The sequence below is a fragment of the Tenrec ecaudatus genome, chromosome 16, assembly GCF_050624435.1.
Source record: "Tenrec ecaudatus isolate mTenEca1 chromosome 16, mTenEca1.hap1, whole genome shotgun sequence".
Taxonomy (NCBI): Eukaryota; Metazoa; Chordata; class Mammalia; order Afrosoricida; family Tenrecidae; genus Tenrec; species Tenrec ecaudatus.
In genome coordinates this window covers 44,475,802-44,500,773 of record NC_134545.1, presented here as the reverse complement: position 1 = coordinate 44,500,773, position 24,972 = coordinate 44,475,802, and the positions used below count along the sequence as shown (strand labels likewise).

The 24,972-nt window shown below is 41.0% G+C and overlaps 1 protein-coding gene and 1 pseudogene across 5 annotated transcripts in view; one reads left to right on the top strand and one right to left on the bottom strand.

Moving 5' to 3' along the window:
- The window catches only part of KAT6B (lysine acetyltransferase 6B), a 273,044-nt gene that overhangs the window by 91,366 nt on the left and 156,706 nt on the right, over positions 1 to 24,972 (top strand). The gene's annotated exons all lie outside the window — the stretch shown is intronic.
- Positions 19,966 to 20,530, bottom strand: LOC142429353 (high mobility group protein B3 pseudogene; annotated as a pseudogene).

Genomic DNA, 24,972 nt, shown 5'->3' with positions numbered 1-24,972 from the left:
CTTCAGATTATTTTGGATAGTAGTTATATTTTCATAATGTTTAGGCTTCTTTTCCATGAGCATGGTATTATTTCATATATAGGTCTCTTGGTTTCTTATACTAGTGTTTTGTACCTTTCTTGGTATTGGATTTTTCTTACTCTGGTTAGATTTATTCATAAGTAGTTCATCTTTTAGTTGGCTATTGCAAATGGTATTGTTTTCTTGATTTCCTTTTCAGAGCTTTATTTACAGATTTTATGCATATTCTGAGGAACCTTAGTGACATAATGGTTACACATTGGGCTGCTAACTGTAAGGTCAGTGGTTCAAAATGACTAGCTGCTCCTTGGGGAAAAGATGAGGCTTTCCACTCCCATAAAGTGTTACAGTTTTCAAAACCCACAGTGTAGTTCTAACCCATCCTGTGTTGCTCTGAGTCAGAATTGACTCACTGGAAATGAGCATGCATATTATAGTGGCTCTTTTGGGTTATTGTTGAACTGGTAGCCACTGGATTAGTGGTTCAAAACCCACCAACTGCTCTATGGAAGAAAGATGAGGCTGTTTCTGTAAAGATTTACAACCTCAGAAATCCTGTATAAACTTGCTATTAGTTGAAATGGACCCAATTGCAGTGAGCTGTGGCATCTGTATTTTAGGGAACCTTGGGGCTGCTGTGGCATAAGTAAACGTTGGGCTGCTAACTACAAGGGGTCCGCATTTCAAATCTGCAGCTGCTCCTCAGCAGAAACATGAAATTGTTCACATAAAGATGTGTGGTCTCAGAAGCCCTACATAGGGTTGCTATGAGTAGTAATCAATTTGTTGGCAGTGAGTTTGGTTTTTATACATATTGCCAGAGGCTTGGTGGTACAGTGGTTAAAGTGCTTTACTGAGCCAGGACCTATCAACAGTATGTTCTCCATCATGATCACTTTCACTATGTGCACGTGCACCTTTTAAATTAATGAAAAGGTCTCAACTTTTCTTGCCCTAACTTCCAAACTAAATTCCCTGCCCTTAATATATTCCTACTCATAGCAATACTATAGAACAGAGTAAAATTGCCCCCTTTTGATTTCTGAGGCAATAAATCTTTTTAAAATCATTTTATTAGGAGCTCATACAACTTTTATCACAATCCATACTTACATCAACTGTATCAAGCACATTTGTACATATGTTGCCATCATCATTCTCAAAACATTTGCTTTCTACTTGAGCCCTTGGTATCAGCTCCTCATTTTTCTCCCTCCCCCCCTGCTCCCCCTCCCCCACGAACCCTTGATAATTTATAAATTATTATTTTGTCATATCTTACACCATCCGACGTCTCCCTTTACCCACTTCTCCACTGCCCCCAGGGATGAGATTATATGTAGACCTTGTAATCTGTTCCCCCTTTCTCCCTCACCTTCCCTCCACCCTCCTGGTATCGCCACTATCACCACTGGTCCTGAGGGGTTCATCTGTCCTGGATTCCCTATATTTCCAGTTCCTATCTGTGCCAGTATACATTCTCCAGTCCAGCTGGATTTGTAAGATAGAATTGGGATCATGATAGTCGGGGTGGGGGTTGGGGAAGAAGCATTCAAGAACTAGAGGAAAGTTGTTTATTTCATCATTGCTACACTTCATCCTGACTGGCTCGTCTCCTCCCTGCAGCCCTTCTACAAGGGGATGTCCAACTTTGTACAGATGGGCCTTGGGTCCCCATTCCGCACGCCCTCATTCACAGTGCTATGATTTTTTTTGTTGTTGTTGTTCTCTGATGCCGGATAACCTGGTTGCTTCGATGCCTGGTGTGCTTCTTCCATGTGGGCTTTGTTGTTTCTCAGTTAGATGGCCCCTTGTTTATCTTCCAGCCTAGAGGACCCCACATTCTATCTCTTTTGATAGCTGGGCACCATCAGCTTTCTTCACCACTTTTGCTTATGCACTCACTTTGTCCTCAGCTATCGAGTCGGGACAGGCTGGTGTGCTCCTTCCATGTGGGTTTTGTTGTTTCTCAGCTAGATGGCTGCTTGTTTATCTTCAGGCCTTGAAGACTTCAGATGCTATATCTTTTGGTAGCCGGGCACTATTGGCTTTCTTCACATTTGCTAGTGCACCCATTGTCTTCAGCGATCATGCCAGGCAGGTGAGCATCCCAGACCGCCAAATTGTTAGAACAAAGTGTTCTTGTGTAGCGGGATTACTTGAATAGGTGCCCACTGATTATCTGTTTTCTTAATACTAAACCTATAAACATATGTACATAGATTTATTCCCCCCTTGTCGTACATAAATACATTTACAGCTGTATATGAGGCAATAAATCTTGATGAAAGCAGAAAACTACCCCATTCTTCCAAGGAGCAGCTGGTGGGTTCAAATTGCTGACCATGTGGTTAGCAGCCCAATGAGTAACCAGTAAACTTCAGTAAGCTAAAGTTAGGCAGAAGGTGTTTATGAATATGTTGAGTGAATGGGTTTGAGCCACCAAAAGATTGATGGCTGAAACCAACTAGCCACTCTGGGAAAAGATTGGGCAGTCTGCTTCTGTAAAGCTTACAGCATGGGAGAATTCCAAGAGGCAGTTCTGCTGTGTCGCGTAGGGTTGCTGTGGGTCATTATCAACTTACCAGCAGTCAGTTTGGGCTGGTTATTCATACTATAGAAGCTCTGGTACCAGAGTGGGTAAGTTCTTGGTTCCTTGCCAAAAGCTCAGTTTTGGAACCCATCAGCTGCTACATGGGACAGAAATATGGCAGTTTGCTTTTATAAACATTTTCAATCTTTGAACCATTTGGGGATCATTTCTACTCTGCTTTGTAGGGAACCATGAGTCAGAATTGACTTGGCAGCACTGGATGTGGGTTCATATATATTGTACATATTGTACTACGAATTATGTGTACGTCTATGTGCTCTGCATATATGAAGCTTATGCCTTGTATATGGAATAAACCCAGTTGGATTATGGATTTTATTTCATTGATTATAAAATAAATTTTGGTGGGGGGGGGGCGGAGAGGGGAAAAACGAGGAGCTGATACCAAGGGCTCAAGTAGAAAGCAAATGCTTTGAGAATGATGATGGCAACAAATGTACAAATGTGCTCGACATGATGTATGTATGTATGGATTGTGATAAGAGTGGTATGAGCTCCCAACAAAATGATTTAAAAAAATAAGACTTCACATTTCTGAAATCAGTCTAATTATTAATTGCATAGTTTAGTAGTTAAATTTCTTTCTTGTTGAAGCGTAGTGGTGTATCTTTTAATGATCAAATTTTATATTCTGTGAACTCTGATGAAGCTTCATTTCATCTATGTATTTTCCTTTTTTTAACTATGAAAATATATTCATTTATTGGATGATCCAAATAGTTAAGAACTTAAACACTAATTGAAAAGTTGGCAGTTCAAACTCAGAAGACAGGCCTGGCAATTAACTTGGAAAACCCTATGGGACAGTTGTATTCTGCACAGATGAGGTTATCATGAGCTGGGACTGATATAACAGCAAATGATAACTATAATGAAGGTCCAAAAAAAGGCTGACAAATGATGTGATTAAAAAATGTTGCTTCAAAAATCTTAGAATCCTCTATTTTATAAAAATATACAGCATTTGTTTCTTGACACCTTTTCCATCTATGCACACTTCTGAAGGTGATGTTTCCATCTCTCTGACCTTTCCATGAAGAATTCTGCACTCTGATTTTACATGACATCAAACCAGTAGTTGTGCCATTCTGAAAGGACTCAAAATGTACTCCTTTGAAATATTCTTTGAGTTTGAGGAGCCAAAAGAAGGGATGAGGTCAGGGCTGTGAGATGGATAGGGTGAGGTTTTCCAATGGTGGTTTTGTAGGACAGCCCGTGCTTCCCTTGAAGAATGAGCAGGTGTATTATTGTGAAGGGAAAAAAAAAATCCATGGCACAATTTTTCTGGCATTTTCCACACCAATGCAGTTGTCTATTTTCTTAAAATTTCTTCTTAATAAACATCTGTTCCCTCTGTATCTATCAAGATTACCCCGTTGGTGTCCCAGAAAACAGTTTATAAAGCTTCCTGAAGTGACTGGTCTGCCTGAATTCAACTGGTCCAGCAGACCCCTTCAGAAGGCACTGTTTTGAATGGATCTTATTTAAAAAGGTGCCCTAAGGAAACTTCAGAATAGTATATTAGCGAGAGAAATTGTCTGCAACCACCCACAGGTCATGAAGACAAGTTTAAACCCATCGCGTCTGGATGAAACCTGTGAGTGCATGAACTAACTGGAAGCCTAGTAGCATTTCTTGAATGTGTATTTTTTTAAGAGGTGAGAGGGTTGCCTGGATGTCTGTGCCTTATGAACCATTTCTCTACATCTGCTCGTGTACTTGATACTCGGTTCCTGTTGAATGCCTGGGTACCTGACCGACTGTTCAGCTCAATTAACAAGTTAAATAGCTGTGAAGACACAGTAGGAGAGAATCGGGAGCTCAGGTTCAAGACAAGTAGGGAAACCAGACGCCAGAGCCCAGGGCCAGTTGCTCTTATTTTGCCTTTACTGTGTGTGTAAATAAATAGGTTGAGTTTTTAGCTTGCAAGGTAGCACCTGGACTGGGCCCTAACTATAAAGCTCACCTTCTCCAGAGTTTCCTGGGGCAAGCTTCATGGATGGCTTATCATGAGCTGTTTGGGTTAGAGGATTGCACAGGGAGGCAGAAAGTAGCTCAAACTAAGGAGCAGCACCTAATGGAAATGAGTGGAGAACAAAATGTGAACGGGAAAAGCCAAATGAATGAATGAGGGCCTGACAAGGCAGGGAGGGGTGAATTGCTCGCTGCACACTGGAAGCTAGGTCTCTTCTGCTGTTGGGAATCATTGTAAGTAGACTGGGGATAGTGTAGGTTGGTCTCCATAAGTAAGGAGGCAGCTTGAAGGTAAACATAGGGAGTTTCGTTATAATGCTGTAAGAAAAAATGACTAAGGCAAGTTTGGAGCATAGCATATTTTAAGAGGACAGCCAGGGTTGTGGGAAGGAGAGAGAACACTCCTTGGGAAATCTGGGAGGCTTCTTGGCAAAGGTGGCATGTGGACATCGAATGAAAGGTAGAATTGGATATGTGGGATTTTTTTCTCCTACATCTGATTTTAAAGGGGTATGGAGGTATGGAAAGCAAGGCGAGTAAGGGAAAGAACATATTGTGCAAAGACTCAAAGGAGGATACGAGGAACTATGAATTTTCTCGATGCACCAGTGCGTAAACGGGAAAGAATCGAAGGTTAGAAAGGCCAGGTTATGAAGAGTTGTGGATGCCAGGCATAGGTTCACCGTGGTTGGCGGGCAGTAGTTTTCAGTAGGCTCATGTTTTACATAGTTAATCTTTCAGTCACAAGTCTTTTGGTACATCACTGGTTTGCTTTTTTATGTTGCACACAATTTATTTTCTGAGGATTTTATGACAAGCATATGTTTAATCTTGTGTTAAAGAAATGCATAACTCTGATTTTTAAAAATAAATTATTGAATTTTTCAGACTACATTTATGCTGCAAACTATATGCCTCCCAACATTTACAAATCTCCATTTCTCTTTCAAAGGAGAAATCTGTATTTATTCCCATTCAAGGAAAGCAAAAACGTGATATTGAATAAGTGAAGATTTACTTAACTAAACAAGATTAGTGGGAGAAGAAAATGAGTGAATATTGTCAGAGGGAAGTTCTAGTACAGTTGGAAACAGCTTTTCTTTTCCTGGCAGTTCTGTACTGCCTTTCTTTATAAACCTGGCCACCGTTCCATTGCCCACCTCCCCACCCCCATCCTTGATGTTACCCATGCTCTGGTGCTGCTGCTTGGAGTGTTGCCCTGGCAGGAAGACTCCCTTCCACTGTGTGAAGCCTGCCTCTGGCTCCCCACGGTGCCTTGCTGAATTGAGCTGACCTCAGGCAACTGTAATTTGAGGAGGTCAGTTTCCCATGAGGACCTGAAGTAACAGCTTCTGCTTCAACTGCTGTGCTAAAATTTATCCTCTTGTTTTCTCCTAAATACTACAACAGGTTGCATTAAGATGGCTACTGGTTTATGACAGTGATGCTTAACAAATAATAATCTCACTAATATGTCACAATATGGTATTGCTCATCATTTTAGTAAGTAGATGCTTTAATAAATTATAAATTTAAATGTGACAACATAATCTGGCTTTAAAAAAAGAAAAAATGTTAAATCATCTTTGTCATTAGAATTAGAATTATTTAATGATTTTATTGATTCTGGGGACTTTTTACTTTGATGATGGAATGTTGTGGTAATGATCAGAGCTGTGTTTTTATAAATTATTTTTTTAGTCAGTACAATATTGGCATGGAATGTGGACTGGCAGGCATAATACCGTTTTTGATAGCTAAACATGTTTTGGCTCATATTTTGGGTTTTTTAAAGAAAGCAGAAAGGGACTGTTTTTAACAGACACATGGTATCCAATTAGGCTGCCCCTTAGTTTGAAAGCCAAAGCAGGTCATATAGACACATCTTTTGTTACCTCCAGGCGTTTCCAAGGTTGGCTCAACCTGTTAGCTTTGAATCTGGGAAGTGAGATAATGAAATGCAAGGGCAGTTGGTAGTGACAGTGGAATTTACTAAAATTAGCAAGATTTCCTTCCTGGCTTGTCCTGGGTGCATGCACTGATGATAATACACATGGGTCTTGTCTTGACTTTTAAATATTCTGTGCTGATACCTCTAACTACTTTTTATGTACATAATCAGAGCTGTGAGCTAACAGGTATTTCAAGCTATTGCATGGTGACACTCACAGCCTCCCAAACAAGAGGTTTTTTATTTTGTTTTCATTTTTAAATTGTTTTGGTTTCTTAAAAATAATTTTATTGGGGGCTCTTACAACTCTTATCACAATAAATACATCCATCCATTGTATCGGGCACATTTGTACATTTGTTTCCATCATCGTTCTGAAACCATTTTTCTACTTGAGCCCTTGATATCAGCTCCTCATTTTCCCCTCCCTCACGAACCCTTGATAACCTATAACTTATTATTTTTCATATCTTACACTGTCCAGTGTCTCCTTTCACTCACTTTTCTGTTGTCTATCCCCCAGGGACGCGATTATATGTAGATCCTTGTGATTGGTTCCCTCTTTTCCCCCCACCGTCCCCTTACCCTTCTGGTATCTCTGCTCTCATTATTGGTCCTGGATTCCTGTGTTTCCAGCTCTTATCTGTACCAGTGTACATCATCTGGTCTAGATGGATTAGTAAGGTCGAAATGGGATCATTATAGTGGGGGAGGGAAGCATTAAAGGACTAAAGGAAAGTTGTATGTTTCATCTGTGCTATAGTGCACCCTGACTGGCTCATATCCTCCCCATAACTCTTCTATAATGGGATGTCCAGTTGCCTACAGATGGATTTGGGTCTCCACTCCGCTCTCCCCCTCATTCACAATAATGTGGTTTTTTGTTCTTTGATGCCTGATCCCTGATCCTTTTGACAACTCGTTATCACACAGGCTGGTGTGCTTCTTCCATGTGGGCTTTGTGGCTTCTCAGCTAGATGGCCGTTTGTTTACCTTTAAGACTCCAGGTGCTGTATCTTTTGATAGCCAGGCACCATCAGCTTTCTTCACCACATTTGCTTATGCACCCGCTTTGGCTTCAGTGGTCATGTTGGGAAGGTGAGCATTATGGAATGCCAGTTTAATAGAACAAAGTGTTCTTGCATTGAGGGCGTACTTGAGTAGAGGTCCAATGTCCATCTGCTTACCTTGATACTAAACCTATCAATATATGCACTTAGATCGATTTCCCATCATCATATATAACCATATTTAGAGATGTACATGCCTGTACTTAGACCTCTATAAATGACCTTTGCCACCTACTTCTTTGCTCTATTTCCTTTTACTTTCCTCTTGTCCCACTATCATGCTCCGCCTTCATTTGGGTTTCAGTAATTCCTCTCGGTTGCATTGCCTTTGATCAAGCCCTACCAGGCCTCTACACCCTCCTCGCCATCGATTTTGGATTACTTCACACAAGAGTTTTCAGTTCAGCAGTGTTGACAACTTTTCTGCTCAACTTATCTGCGTAATTATTTGAATTTTTAATATTTATTTATTTATTAATCCTTTTATTAGGGACTCATACAACTCTTATATCACAGTCCACACATACATCATTTGTGTCAAGCACATTTGTACATCCATTGCCCTCATCATTCTCAAAACATTTGCTCTCCACTTAAGCCCCTGGCATCAAGTCCTCATTTTTTCCCCTCCATCCCCACTGCCCCCTCATTCATGAACCCTTGATAATTTATAAATGATTATTTTGTCATATCTTTCCCTGTCTGACGTCTTCCTTCACCCACTTTTCTGTTGTCTGTCCTCCAGGGAGGAGGTCACATGCAGATCCTTTCCAACCGACCCTCCCCGTCCCCTCCCACTATCGCCACTCACATCATTGGTCCTGAAGGGGTCATCCGCCCTGGATTCCCTGTGTTTCCAGTTCCTAACTGTACCAGTGTACATCCTCTGGTCTAGCCAGACTTGCAAGGTAGAATTGGGATCATGATAGTAGGGGGAGGAAGCATTTAAGAACTCAAGGAAAGTTGTATTTTTCATGGTTGCTACATCGTACCCTGACTGGCTTATCTCCTCCCCGACACTCTTCTGTAAGGGGGTGTCCAGTGGCCTACAAATGGGTCTTGGGTCTCCATTCTGCACTCCCCCCCTCATTCACATTTATTTGAATATTTTAATAGATCTTGATTTCAAATTGTCATCAGAGGAATCTTAAAACTTCTGTAGAAGGTTTTGGGACACATGCTAACAAAATACTTCAGCTTGGACCTTAGCAAGATGCAGTGGAGCTTCAAAAAGCTCATGGGAAAATGGACTTTTAAAAATTAAAATTTTTTTCCACTTATACTTTTTGATGGCCCTTGTATAGCCCTTATTATTTTCATTATTTTTGTCACAAACTGGTTTGAGTATGTGAAATGGAAGATACCTTTTATATAAAGTTTTCGGTAAGGTCCCAAAGTTGTAATCAATAGATGGTATGTTCCCACAGTGTGTAGAGAGGTTTGAGAAGCATCTGTTGTAGATTTGCCAAGAAGTGATCAGCTGGACCCAGCACTTTAGTCTCATGCCCCCTGCCTCCATAATCCAACTTGGAAGAGAGACCTGGAAATTGATTCCATGCAAGGATCTCCCAGAAATAGAGAGTACTTTGACCTCGAAGAAATAGAGTATGCCCTCTCCAGGTCTCTTCCCCCAAGTCATTTGAGAGTTATCCTGGAGAATAATGCTGAGATTGACATCTCTCTGAGCTGCAGAATCACCAGCCAGGGACTGCTGCTATGAGATTACGTTGGAGGCGAGAGAAAGTGTTTTTGAGAGCACGAGAGGGGTGTGTGTTCCCAATGTTTGGGGATGTCTGCTTACTTGAAAGCATTGGAACTGCACTAACAGCAGTGTGTAGACAGGATGGCAAAGTACTTACCTTTTCCCTTGAAAGATACTCCCTGCCTAAGAAGGCTGTTCCCCAGGCTAGCACCCTAGCAAAAACGAGACTATGGATGCACTAACCCAGGGAAGAAACGCAAGGAATGCGCCATGTCGGCAGCAGGCAGTGCGGGGAGATCCCAGTGAGAGTGAAGCCATCTCACTGTAGAGTTGACATTTGAACCTTTGTGATAGGGAAAGCATATTGGACAGCCTAAAGACCCACAGACAAGTGGACAGACAACCCCCCTAACTCCCTTACTATTGGACTTAACTGGAAAGTTTCATTTACCACATTCACTTAGACTGGATTAATTTTTTTAATAGCCAAAGTTTGGCATTGTTTATTTTAAGACAGTGTTTCCTTTTTTAAAAACTAATTATAAATTAATAGTTCTAATAGCCTCTAATGTTTGAAAAACATTCCATTATGACACTGTTTTGTCCCTTGAAGATTTCAAGCATAAAACTTGCCAGCAATTACTCTTTCTCTAGAAGCTGGCATTTGGACCCCCTATGGATTAATTAGCCTAAAATTCTTCAGGCTTTCATTGTGTTTTTGTGTTATCAAGGTTTTAATTTTGAAGTACTCTAAAATACAGGAATTTTAGAAAACAGTATGACAGATTTTGATCACGCCTCTAATACCTTCTCAGTACTCTTCTTTTATAACCTTGACTCCATCAACCTTTCCAAGCTTTTCCCCCACCTTAATTTACTTCACCCTTTTCATGCCTCTGTATAAAAACTATCCTTGAACATAGCTTCACCTATTTTTTTAGTCTTGATTTCTTCTCCTCATCATCTAAAACTTAGCTCAAGCACGAGAAAGCAGCATTTCTCAGGCAGGTAGCAGTTTCCCCCTCCCATGGCTTCTAAACGTTCAGGCCAGATTCACACCCTTGTCTGGAGGTATTGAGAGAAATTTTGTGATGACTTTTATAGCTTCCATGCCCTCAACCTCTGTAATTTAAGATGTGGGTCAGTCCAGCTGTCTTGTCTTTGTTCTTATGACCTACCACAATATCTAACCCATAATGCTTGTATACTTAAAAATCATCATGGGTGAGGGGGACTGGGTAGAAGGGGGGCAAATACCTTTTTGGAAATAACAGATTTTTTAAAAATTGGCCTTGAAATATCCTTTTTCTACTGATTTTATCTGGTACAATTTTTCCAGATAATTATAGATTTTATTAATTTACATTGGGTTGCTTTTGTTGTCTGTTCTAAAAGCAATAATTAGAGGAAATGATCCTTTTGAAAAGTTGTCTGTTAATGTCTAAATTACTTCATATAGATCAGTATTTAACCAAAGTATTATGATTCATTTCCTTCTGTTAACTCCCTGTAGTCTTCTATGTGTGTATCAACAACCAGAAAAGAATTTATTGACTTTATATGTAGTATGGTTTATGCTGCTTGATGATACTGTTCAAGCATGAGTTTGTATGTAGTGTTGGATTGTGTGAAGTACTGAAATTCGAATTTCTGTTAAACAACTTGCTTTGTCTTTTATTAACTACTAGTGTTTAATGGTTTAAGATATCAGGAAAGCTGTTTTGGAAGGGCTCAACAGCTTTTCTCGTCATCCTGCAGACTAGCCCATGGAGGCACAGGCACACACACTGGCTCACACCTGGGGAGCCCCTCCTCCTCCCTTCGTCCTGAAGTGATGTGCCTGTTTGGGAAAGAACCCGATTGTGTAACCGGAGAGTAAGCAGTGCTGTTTTCTTCCTAAGAAAGACAGCATTGGTTTTATCCCCAGGAGGAAACCCCTAGCGAGTAGCTACTCTGTCTGTAGCAACTCTTCCCACTGCCTGCAGTCAGTCCACACACCTCCCACACCTCTGCCCCATTAAGTTGATCAGTTCCTTTTACCAGCATTATACCTCGTGCGCAGGGGAAATACAGTAAGGCAGGAAGACTAAGAGGCTTTTTAAAAAAACATTTTATTGGGGGCGCATGTAACTCTTATCACAATCCATACTTACATCGATTGTGTAAAGCACATTTGTCCATTCGTTGCCCTCATCATTCTCACAACATTTGCTCTCCACTTAAACCCCTAGGTATCAGCTCCTCATTTTTTCTCCCACCCACCCCCTCCCCCTCCCCCCTCCCATAGGAACTGACTGTGAGGTTCTCCCCTTTATCTCTTAACCAAGGTTTGTTACTTGCATCCAAAGAATATATAAAGATGATCATGTTTTTTTCAAGTCCCAGCAGTGAACTTCCTTCAAAATGAAATTGATTTTTAAGTGATTACAATTTACATAAAGATTTTTAAAAAATGCTACGTTGTTGTTGAGAATACACACAGCAAAACATAACACCAATTCAGCCATTTCTGTTTGTACAGCTCAGTGACATTGGTTACGTTCCTCTAATAGTGTAACCATTACCACCACCTTTCTGAGTTGTTTCTCTTACTTTCCTGAATTGCTGTCATGCTGATCTCATATAGATCTTTAAGGAGTATACTATTTCAGGAAGACATGTAATTAAAAACAGCAACAACATAAAACTAAGTTTAGCTAGTTGTTGGTTTTAAAAAAAGACTGTAGGTCAGCGGTTCTCAACCTGTGGGTTGCGACCCCTTTGCAAAATGACAGTGGTTAAGCAGCAACGAAAATAATGTTATGGTTGGGCATCACCACCACACGAGGAACTGTCTGAAAGGGTCACGGCGTGAGGAGGTTTGAGAATGACTGTTTTAGGTGATATATTTGGTTTAAGGTTTACAGATTATCTCAGGGCAATGGTTTGAAGGATTCATCCTGCCCCCTTGGCTTCAGAAAGTCTGGAGTCCATGAAAATTGGGAATTCTGTTCTGTGCTTCTCTCCTTTTGATCTGAATTATGGAATTTTTAATCAAAATGTTCAGTTATGGTAGCTAGGCACCATCCAATTCTTCAGTCTCATGGCAAAGGAAGCCATTGTTCTTGGGAGCAGTTTGCCACACATTCCATATCCTCCCTTTCCTCGCCTGCCTTCCTCTGTGCTCCAGGCAAACGGACACAGGTGGCTATGCTTGGATGGCCATTTGCAAGCCTTCAAGACCCCAGGCACTGTGCAATACACAAGAAAGTCTGAGAAGACTTCAGACAGTTTGTGGAGAAATGGAGCTACAGATAATGGGAATTTTTCCATGACACCCCCTTCCCCAATATCATATAATTTTATCATTCAGTCATATTAATATTTGTGCAATCATCACCACAATTGTTTCAGAAGATTTTCTTCTTACACTTGTTGTTAGCACTTAATTTTCCCCTATCCTCCCCTGCCATACTCCTGTTCAGTTACTGTGTTTGTAGATCCACCTATCCTGAATTTCTTATACACAAATCATACAAAACAAAACAGTTATATAAAATCACACAAAGCAAGCAAGCAAAAACAAACAAACAAACACAACAACAAAAACAACCCAAATAAAAAACCCAACAACGATTACACAAAACATAGAAATCCTCAAAGAAAAAGCTGAAAATATTAAGCAGTAAAACAGCTTTATTGAGTCAAAAGGGAGATCGAGTATTATATGTTAACCTAACTACACCTGCCATAGTGGACTTTACAAGGCTTATTTAAAAAAAAATCATTTTATAGGGGGCTCACACAGCTAGCTCTTCCCGACTCTGCCCTCCCCTCATTCACACTGATATGATTTTTTTCTTCTGGGTCTTTGATGCCTGATAACCTGATTTGTACATTTGTTGCCATCTTCATTTTCAAAAGATTTTTATTCTTCTTGAGTCCTGATATCAGCTCCTCATTTCCTCCCTCCTTCTCCCACCCCCTCCCTCATGAACCCTTAATAATTTATGAATTATTACTATTTTTTCATGTCCTACACTGTCCGTTGTCTCCTTTTACCCATTTTTCTGTTGTCCGTCTCCCAGGGAGGGGGTTCTGTGTAGATCATTGTGATCTATTCTGCTTTTCTCCCCCAACCTTCCCCTTATCTTCCTGGTATCTCTACTCTCATTATTGGTCCTGAGGGTTTGTTTATCTGTCCTGGATTCCCTGTGTTTCCAGCTCTTATCTGTACCAGTGTACGTCCTCTGGTCTAGCTGGATTTGTAAGGTAGAATTGGGATCATGATAGTGATAGAGCAAAGTTGTGTTTCATTGGTGCTATACTGCACCCCGACTGGTTGTGACCCTTCTGTAAGGGGATGTCCAATTATCTACAGGTGGGCTTTGGGTCTCCACTCTGCCCTCCCCCTCATTCACAAAGATATGATTTTTTGTTCTGGATTTTTGATACCTGATCCCACTGTTTTTTTTTTTTTTAACAAAGCTTTCTGATAACAGGGTTGTTTAGATTCCTCAACTATGGTTAGAGGCCCCTCACAGGAGACTTAATTTATGTGGGGAGTCTGTAAATGAATTTGAGGCTTACACTATCATCTATATCTTTCTGTAAATCAGGTGTTCACAATTTAATCTCTGAAACAATTTTCTTCTTTGGATTTGAGTTTTATTATTTACAATCCTTGGATCACACAGGCTGGCGTGCTTCTTACACGTGGACTTGATGCTTTACTTAGATGCCTCCTTGTTTGAAGACAAGACTTTCAAATCTCTTTCTGCTAGCCCTGTGCCATCTGATTTCTTCACCTCACTTTGTAGAGCACCCATGTCTTCAGTGTTCTTTTCATGAGGGTGAGCATGGAACAGGGCTCCATGAACATTTTGTAGCCACTTCATAGAACAGAAGCACCGAACACATCATTAAGCCAACTAATTTCTAAACCAGGGACCCAAATATGACTTGTTAGGTTGTACTTAAGTAACCTGAGCAGCTATGTCCTTTCTTTGTTGTTATAAAAACAAGGGGAGACAAAAATTGTATGGAAACAATGAGTTAAAAGGATGTGGTATTTTACCACACTCTCTGAAGTCCCCTCGTATATCTGTAACACAGCTTTTGCCAGTAAAACATTTTACAGGGATACAACTTATTGAAAGCACTTACAATATATCACTTGTGCAGCCCTACCCTTAATCAGTGTGACCTTTATTTAGCATTGTTCACCTTCCCTTTTGTGCCTGATAACCACCAGGAAACTTTTGTCTATGCATTTGCCCTTTCTTGTCTTTTTATTTAAGGGAGGTCCTATAATATTTGTCATTTTGTGACTGACCTATTTCACTTGGTATAATGAGTGAAATAAATTCATCCATATTGTTGCATATGCCAAGACTGCATTACTTCTACTGGATGAGGAGTATTCTTTCGCTTCTGTATACTACTTTGTCCACCCATTCATCCTTTGGACATTTGGGTTGTCTCTACCTTTTGATGATTATGAATAGAGCTTCAGGCATATGCCTGGGAGTGGAATTATCGAGTCAAACGGTAGTTTTAGGTTTTGTTTGTTTTAAATGAATCACCACATTGTATTTCACAATGGCCGTGCCATTTTGCAGGAGTCCTCATGGGATAGTGGTTATGTGTTGGACTGTGATCCCATAAGGTCAGCAATTTAAAACCACAAGCTGATCCTTGGGAGAAAACCAGGGGAGCCTTTTCGTTGAATGACAGCTTCGGAAACTCACAGGGCGCCGTTCTACTCTGCTCTATGAAGTCATTATGAGTCGGTATCAACTCGAGGTTTGGTACCATTTTGCATTCTGACCAGTTACAATTTCCCCATAACTTTACCAGTATTTTATTTTTGTTTTCTTATTTTAAAAAAATCTTATCCATCCCAGTGAAGTGGCATCTCATTCGGCTTTTGATTTGTAGTTTTTGGATGGTTAATGACACAGCATATTTTCATGTGTTTGGTGGCCACCAATTTGAATGCACTTTTGGTGAAATGTCTATTCATGGTCTTTGCCCATTTTATGATTTTTTTGACTTTTTGTTAAGTTCTCAACATTTTAGATAACTTCCATCATAGTAAAATCAAAATCTTCACAACTAGACTGATATACCTATCAGTCGAAAAAGATTGAAGTTTCCAAGGATTTTGTTTTGCTTGGATCCCACAATCTATGATGTTCACAGAAGCAATAGCCAAGAGACCAAAAGAGTTGTTGCAGTGAGTAAAACTGCTGCACAAGACCTCCTTAGAGTGTTGTACAGCAAGGATGATGCTTTGAGGACTATGGTGTATCGGGCTTAATTAAGCCATGGCATTTTCAGTCGCCGCATATGCCTGTGAAAGTTGGGCACTGAATAAGGAAGACCAAAGAAGAATCAATGCATTTGAATTGTGGTGCTGGAGAAGAATATTGAAAGTGCCATGGTCTGCTCAAAGGACACACAGATATTTTTGAAAGAAATACAGACAGAGTGTTCCTTAGGGGCAAAGATGATAAGGCTTTATCTTATATACTTTGGAAATGTTGTCAGGCAAGACCAGTCCCTGGAGAAGGCCATCATGCTCAGTAAATCTACTAGAAGGCATCAGGAAAGAAGGAAGGCTGTCAAGGAAATGGATTGACACAGTGACTGCAATAGTAGGCTCAAGTTTTACTGTGGTGTCTAAGATGCTGGAAGCTATGTCAGGGTTACCCAGAATGACAGGTTTCAGGGGAGTTTCCAGACTTAAAAATAGACTGTGAAGAAGGAATAGATTTAGACTGTCCATGTCTGAGAGATTAACTGGTCGTAGTGGGACATCGCCAGACATACTGAGAACTTCTAGTCTGTAAATTCTTCTCAGACTCATATAGCCATGCAACAATGTTGAGTGCAGGAAGATCACAGTCCAAATGGGTGGAAGTTTCATGGGAACATTGAATGAAAAGAAAATATAATATTCCTATTCTTTGAAGCCCCCTCGTGTATTTGTAACTCAGCTTTTGCCAGTTCAACTGGTGGTGGAAGCAACTCGGCGCTGGCGTGGGTCTCCACATGACTCTGTCTCCATCTGGTTAACTCTGTATGGCTTGTCAACGGGAATGTCTCATAGTGAGACTATGGGTCTGGCCTCCAGTGAGCTATTTGTCTCCATAGCGCCTCCAAATGAGGTCATCAAGCTGTGACCTGATTGACAGGCTAACCTCCACCCCTTCTCTCTTAACAGTCTCAAGTTGACACCAGATTATGTAACTACCACAGTCAGAATAGCCATTGTCGATTACTTTATTACTAACAGTCATACATATAATATGAAAATAGTTTATGCCAAAATATCTAATATTTAAAAAGAAAGCACTTTTTAACAAAATGGTAATTAATCTTTAGAATAGTTCCTTTGTCAGTTAAATTGTTAATAGGCAAGTTTTGATTGCAAAGAGGATATAGTTTTCTGTTATAGCAGTGTGTTCAGAAAGAGCTTTATATACCCAATAATAACTTCTTAGATATACTAGATAGGTAGCAGTTGTGCTACTTTTATTAATTAGGCTTATAGAAAACAGGAATATCAACCTTTTCAGTTTAGTCTTTGACTTATCTCACCATCAGATTTCTAGTTGTGCTTATTTGGCCTTAAGAGTTTTTGGTTTTAAATGTAATTTGTTCATGTTGCAGCTCATGCTTGTGTGCTGCTATACAGATATATTTAAATTAAGTTGTTTCATATGTTCCTCTATGTATCCTTTTTCCTTCTATGCACATACTGTTATGTGTTAACAATAACTAGCCTTATTATGCTGATTTTTGTTTTAAGTGGTTTATATGCATTAACTCATTAATCCTTCTAAGAATTCATGAAGTATTATTACTATTATCTTATTCCTGTTTTTCAGATGGAGAAACTGAGGTACAGAAATGTTAAGTGACATACCTAAAGTCATACAGCTACAAATAAAATAAAATAAAGTATACAGTTAGGAAAAGGCCAATAAGGCCAACTACCTTTAGAAGCTGCCACTCATGAGATACTTTGGAAATTAGAATAATGAATAAGTAGGAGTAACTAATTTTTTTAATAGGAGTAACTGTTTAGGGAGAAAATATACCACCCTGTTATCGTAGCTCTTTAATTAACACACTAGTTTTGCCCACCACTGGTTTGTATCATTAAAATCATGTAATTTATGTTTTAGGTTTCCTCATTTAACATCATATTAAAAGATATGTTTGTGTTAATTCATAATCTTAACTGTACTTTCAAATGAATTACATAGGTTACATCTGGTGACCATGCCAAATTATGAACCATTCCTCTGTAGGCATACTCTGGGGTATGTTTTATTTGTTATCATCAGCTATATTAATCAAGCTTCTATTGGTTAGAAATGATAATAACCCAACTCAGAACAGCTTCAATAAAACTGGACACTTTGTAGTTCCTGTAAGGAAGCACGGTGGCATTGTGGGTTATGCAGTGGGCTGCTAACTAAAAAGCCAGCACTTCCAAACCACTGGCCACTCTGAGGAAGAAAGAGGCTTTCTGCTCCAAGAAAGATTGGCAGCCTTGGAAGCTGACAGGGCAGTTCTCCTGAGCCCTGCAGGGCTGCTACGGTGCAGAAGCATCCTGCTAGCAGTTTTGTGACTGTGATGGACATCTACATTAGGCAAGGCTGCCTCTGGTTGGCTTGAGGATGCGGTCAGGGTTGTTTCTCTGCATCTGGAGCTCTGCTCACTCTATGTATTAGTTCATTTTGCATCTTGGCTTTTTTCTTGGGGTTGGAAAAATGCTTGCCCACACACTCTGCTAGGTTAGCATTTCCAACCCCCCAATGATTTTTCTGTCTCAGCACCTAGTAAGAAATAGCCTGCCTGAGGCCCTTAGACTAGCCACTGTCATCAGAGACCTGACACTGTGGTTTGGAGCATGTGCCGACCTGTGTGGCACTGATGGGTCCAAAGAAGAGGGCATGGGAAATGTGCAGAGAGCCACAAGTGATGGCCACCACGATACAACATGGCGGTCCTGTGCAAGACAGGCCTTGTTGAAACCCTTTAAAAAGTGTTCCTGGATACAAGTATGGGGCTTCCACACGGAGAAGTTCTCTTTAAAGTAATTCCATCTAGGTGTATACCTGGTTCTTAAAGCAGCAAACGAAAACGTGCACTCTGCCCCAGTGTTTGTGCTTTGAGACGTTTCTATACGCTATGTTTCATATTGTACAGTTGTGGCTTTGTGAGTTAGAAGATGTGATCTCTATGGCCATCTTTTGTATGGGACAACCCTCCATTTTATAAAATAATTACTGTTGAATCTGCTATCAGCTTATTTGTCAAAGCCAGCTGAGTGAATAATTAAAAAGGCTCAGATCACAAGCAATTGGCTTAACTTTGTGGAGGTTTTCATCCTTTAATTTAAAATGTGTCTATGTCTAACTTATTTTGCTCACATTTTCTAAAGAAATAGTGTTGTTCAGTGAAATAGGTAGTGACCTCACTTCTGACTGTGTGGGCAGGTTTCACTGCCGGCCTCTGAAGCGTTGATATCCCTGTAACCTTTCAGGCAAGTTGTGTGTATAGTGTATTAATGAGCTGGTTGAAATGATGTACAGTAATTTCATCCTTGGTTAAAAACAGATGTGAAAGATCCTGTTTTAATATTTAATCAGGCTCCAAGCCTCTGTTGGCTTGTTAAATTGACCCGACAGCATTATACCTGGAAACACTCTGAATTAAACTCCGAGTGCGTGGCCATGTTCAAGCAGCTATAATTTGACAAGGCTGCTGCCTTGGTGACAACAGCGCGGCTAATAGGCTAATCCTTTCTGAGGGTTAGGAGTGGGCGCATGCGGGTCTTCCTACCAGCTTTCAGAAGGAACTGAGATTTGAAGGACACTCCCTCAAAAAATGTCAACCCCCCCCCAAAAAAAAACAGCCCCAAATTGAACATTGGACTTGTAAAAGATTCTTAGAATTGTGTCTTTTCTTTGAATTTCTGGCCTTTTGAAAGCTTAAGGTGTTTTTTTTTTTTGAAAAAATGTAATACTGTTTATTTACCTTCGAAAACATGTCAGCATTCTAAACATACAAAAAAAACCCCAGAACATTGCAAAGTGTGTTTAAGTACAGACGGTTCCATCAGTACAGCGGCTCTTTGCTGACAACGAAGAGATCGACAGTTCGGCACCTCCCCCACCCCCCACCCCCAGCCTCGATGCCAGAGTGTGTGTCCTGGCTACTTCCTTCTTTCTTTCGCTTTGTTTCTTTACAAACTATAGATATGTACAGTGCAGAACGCGGGATTCCTAGCCGAATTAGTGAACACCACCTCACTAAGGAAACAAACCAACAAACAAGTGGCCAGAACTGCTTAAATGCCTTGTCAGCTCCACAGCAAAGTGCACAGAGCTAGGGGCCCACAAGTGCCTTTTCTTTTACAAATGCGTGGAAATATGTACACTTTTGCTACAGTTCCGGGGTGCTCCGGACACCCTGGCCGCGTCAAGTAGACCTTGGACGGGCTCTAGAGCACTTTGAAAGACGACACTATGATCATGATCCAACTGTGGAAGTAAACCTAATGAGGGTGACGAGACACGGCAATCCGGGCGCTCCCTACTCTAAGGTCTTCACAAGGAGACAAAGAAACCGTTCTTTATTCATCTTCCTCCTCCTCCTCTTCATCTTCCTCCTCATCTTCTTCTTCCTCTTCCACCTTTTCCCGGGTAACTTTGGCAGGACCTTTGGCACCATCAGACTTGGCCTTAGACTTATAGCCCGCAACGTCCTTTTCATGCTTCGCCTTCAGCTTTGCCGCCTTGTCGATGTCAGGCTGCTTCTCGCTGTCACTCAAGTTATTCCACATCTCACCCAGTTTTTTGGCCCCGTCACCCATGGAGATGCCAGGGTTTGTAGATTTGATCTTGGGGCGGAATTGAGAACAGAAGAGGAAGAATCCTGACGGTGGCCGTTTGGGAGCGTTGGGGTCCTTCTTCTTCTTGCCGCCCTTAGCTGGCCCATAATCCTTCATTTCCCGGTCATAGCGCACTTTGTCCGCCTTTGCCATCTCATCAAATTTGGATTTCTCCTTCCCAGACAGGGACTTCCGGGTTTTCCTTCTTATGTTCCTCTCTGCACGTCTGCACAAAGAAGGCGTAAGCAGACATCTTGCCCTTTGGTTTCTTGGGGTCCCCTTTCGCCATCCTGACTGTATTGTTCGGGCTCTGGCCAGCGCAGGGCACGACGCGCCGCCAAGGTTTTTTTTTTTTAATGTCAGTTTTCTTACCCTCATTTTGGGTTGAAAGTAATTGATAATACTCCCTCCCCCATTCCCCCTAAAAAGAGGCCCTGGAGAGTTCTTAGGAGTCAGCCTCCCTGAGAAAACTGTATGCTTGCGTGTTTCCTTTCCCCTTGACTCCTTATGGACATTCGTGTCTCCGTCTCTGTCCCCCTCTGCTTGTGCCCGGCGCTGTGCTTTTGTGAGGGAGCCCCGCTGGCACAGTGGCTCTCAAACCCACAGGGGCATTCGGCCCAGCCTACAAGGTCAATATGAGTCGGAACTGAACTGATGGCAGTGAGTGAGTGCATTCTTCTGTGGGCTTCACCCCTCTGTATCGAGTGTTTTTCTCCTGTTTACTCATCATTTCTGCACTCCCATTCCTTCAGTTTGCGCTGGCCCTTATTAGTTTAAACTCCCTTGTATTCGTATGGCTCTAGCTCTTGTTAATAAGTTTGTTTCCTCATAGATATTCCAGAAAGTAGGGTCTGATTGGCTTTATATGTTTTATTGGGGGGTGCCATGCAAAAATTGCCTTGTGTTTTTATAATGGGGGGTGGAGGGACTATGGACAGGGCAGTTTGGGGTAAATGCCATGACTTACCCAATATAATGCTTTTTTTTTTTCTGGTTATAAAAGTGGTACGTGCTTATTGGGAAAAATGAGAAAAAAAATTCGGTTTATATTTAAAATGTTTATAGAAATATATATATACCCTGCCCTAATTTAGAATCCAGTCATAATATTTTAAAGGTCTTCATACCTAATTGTCATCAATGACATTTGTAGTAGTACTCTAGCTATGAGATTTATGTTGAAATCTACGTAGCTTGATATGAATTTTTTTATGTCTTGGCCTTTAAACTAATATTATTGAATGTGATATAATTAATCCTTTTAAAATCATTTTATTGGGCACTCGTACAATTCTTGTCAAAATCCATGCATACATCCATTGTGTCAAGCACATTTGTACCTTTGTTGTCATCATCCTTCTCAAAACATTTGCTTTCTACTTGAGTCCTTAATATCAGCTTCTTATTTCCCCCCTCCCTCCCCACTCCCATTAATCCTTTTATATTCTCTTTGACTTGCATTTTTAATCAACCCCTTTGAGAGGGGTTAGCTTATTGATTTTGATCTTTTATGGTACTTAGTATTGTGCCTAGTATTAAGTATTTGATCAATACATATTTGATTAGTCTGTGCTCCTTTTTCTCAATTTTTATGAAACAACTTCTCTAAGTGCTCAAAATACATAGAAAAGGTACTGGCTCAGAGGAAATAAAGAGTTAACAATGTAGAGCTAGAGCTATGGGAAAGTATAGAGAAATCCTAATTGCTTCTAATGTAATGGGAACTTTGGCTGAGGCAGCTCCTGTAGAAAGCTGGCGGGCTCGTCTCTTTCAGGAGCCCTTCTTGGTGTCATCCACTGCCTTCCTGGATTTGCCATGTAGTGGAGCTCTGGTGCTTAGACATTGGGTTGCTAACCACAAGTTTGGCAGTTCAAACCCATCAACTGCTCTGCTGGAGAATGATGGGCCTGTGTGCTCCGGAAAGTTGTGCAGTTTTAGTAAGCCCCAGGAGCAGTTCTCCTCCCCTCTCCTCTCCTCGTGTGAGTTGTACAATCCCCTCCCCTCTGAGTGGGAAGGAGTCATGAATGTGATAAGATATACTTCTGATATTATGCTACATGGCAAAAGAGAGACTTAATCCATGTGGTGGGACTAATCTCACCACAAAACACCTTTAAAAACAGATCATTCTGTGGTTGGTGTGAACAAAGAGAGATTTGAAGCACGAGAAGAATTCAGTGTGCTGTTGCTGGCTCTGAAGATGGAGGATTCATGAGCCAAGGAATGCAGTCAGACTGTGGGGACAGTGCAGTCCTCGAATGGGCAGTTAGTAGGAATCCAGGATCTCAGTCCTACAACCTCAAGAACTGAATTCTGCCAACAACCCGAACGAGCTTGGAAGTAGATTCTTCCCCCGAGCTTGGATATAAGAGCTCAGCCTGGCCAGCTCTTTAATTTTGGCCTGTAAGGCTCTAGCAGAGAATCCAGTTTTGTCTGGCTGGATTTCTGACCTACACAACTGTGAGCTAATAAGTTAATGTTATTTTAAGTTATATTTGAAAATGTTTGTTGCATAGTTATAACAAAAATGAACACAATCCAGGATCTGATTGATTCTTACCTTTGCTTGAGTTTAACCAGATTTTCTCTAGCTATAAGGTGTTGAACTTAACTTTGAAGGCCAAGGCACATTAGCCTAGCAGAAAAATCCCAATGTAGGAAGACGAAGAGGCTGTGTATTATCCTGAGAAGTAACTGTCCTAGAGACGGGCCAGCAGGCATCATTGAGCATGAGTGGCAGTGCCAGTGTAACCGGCTTCAGTAGTTTTTAATTGCTGCATACCGATTTAGCAACTTAAAACAATAGAAATGTATTATCTCACACTTTCCTTGCATCAGGAGTTCAAGCATGGGTTAGCTGAGCATTTTGTTCAAGGCCTCACCTATGGAATCAAGATGCCTTTATCTAGAGGTGGATTGATCTTCCAAGCTTTCTGGTTGTTGGCCGAAGGTAGCGTGTTGTGGTTGTAGCACTGAGGCCGCCTGCTCCAAAAGACTTCAGTGCCATGTGTCCCTTTATATATTATGGCTTTTTACTTCTTCAGAACCAACTGGAGAATCTCTCTCATACTTCCAACCTTCGCAATGTCTAACCCCTTTAAAAGCCTTGCATCTGATTCCATCGTGTTCACTCAGGATGGTCTCTCTTTTGATTGGCCCAAATCAAAGATTTGGGATCTTTAGCTATAGCTGCAAAATACCTTTTACACTTGCCTTATAACACAACCTAATCACAAGCATGAAATCATATGTACGTAGATGTCCACCTCAAGAGGCAGGACATTCCTACAGTCTGCATTCTCCAGGGGACTGGAATCTTGAGTACCATCTTGGAATCCTTATTGGCACAGCCACCACTGCACTCTGTAGCCATTGCTGACCAACCACTTTTCTGTCTGGCACCTTCTTCTTTAGCTGTTAATACATCCCGTTTTGGGAAGTCCAGGCATGGTAGCCTTTTCACATCTCTGAAGTGACTACATAGTTCTGCTCACATTTAGTAGGTGTGAGTTCTAAAGTTCAGAACTGTGAAGACGCTGTAACTTTTCTTAACTTTCCCCTCTTTGTCGTTAGGGCGAATGAGTCTGAAGAGTATTTTCACTGTACTTTCCAAGCTCTTGACAGCAGTGTCTTCTTTGATTTTATAGTGTACAGACTTTTCTTTTTTAGTTGGATTTCTATCTGCTCAATGGGAGTGAGCTGAGATCCTTATTGGAATTTTGAGGATTATAACTTAACAATTCTACTTAATAGATGGGGAAACTGAAGAAAGGAAATTAGTTGCTTACTCATAAAATAATGGCATAGGACCCTCGACTGACCACGTAATATCTCAGGGAGGGGGAAGGAGGAAGAAGGGCAAGATCAAGATCAACATCCCAAGGCTGATTCCTGTGAGGCGAAGTCAGATATGCTTCCACTTCCCAATCTTTGTACCAATTCGGACACTAACCATTTCTTCCAGAGCACTCCCTACGGTTTTGCTAGGTTGCTAGGATGAACAGTTTATTACAGTGGCCACACAGAAATTACAGACAATCCTAACTGTTAGCGAGGGTTCTTAGGGAAGTAAAAGGTTATAATTCAGGATCAGAAATAACTCAGGAGATAGTTTTTTTTGATCAGGGCAACCTCTTCTCAGTATTGTCCATCTGCACACCTCTCTCTGGCCCTTGAACTCATCCTACCTCGACTCCTTGGCTACTGGCCTGCTCTAGGGCACATACTTCAGAAGTGCTGCCAGAAAGTACCTGGAGGCACTCTCCCTTACCCAGGAAGCAGTAAGTGTCAGCCCAAAGACACTTCGTACTAAGTACCTGGAGCCATCGTCCTCCCACTCAAAGGCACTCAGTTCTCCTGCTCTGTGATTTCAGAAGCTCACTGTGCTATGCCATCTCTTGGTTCTGCTGTTGTAGATTTTCTGCTTTGTGTCCACTGTTCACATTCTTTGACCTTTTCTGCCTCCTGGGTTGAGATTCCCAACACAGGGACCTTGGATATATAGAGGATCTCCCTTTTGGGATGGCTAGTTTTCAGCTTAATAAGAGGGCAAAACAGACCAATCCCCATGTTAAGTTTCCAAATACCTTATTTGCATAGTCCCAATCAACGTTTTGGTTGGAGTTGCAAGACCATGGTTAGAAAAGTGATCCATTGTACTGTAGCACAGTTAAATTAACAACAAATGAAGAAATGTATTTTCTTGCTTATTATTTATGTCCTGCATACAGTCAATACTGTGCTTCTAAT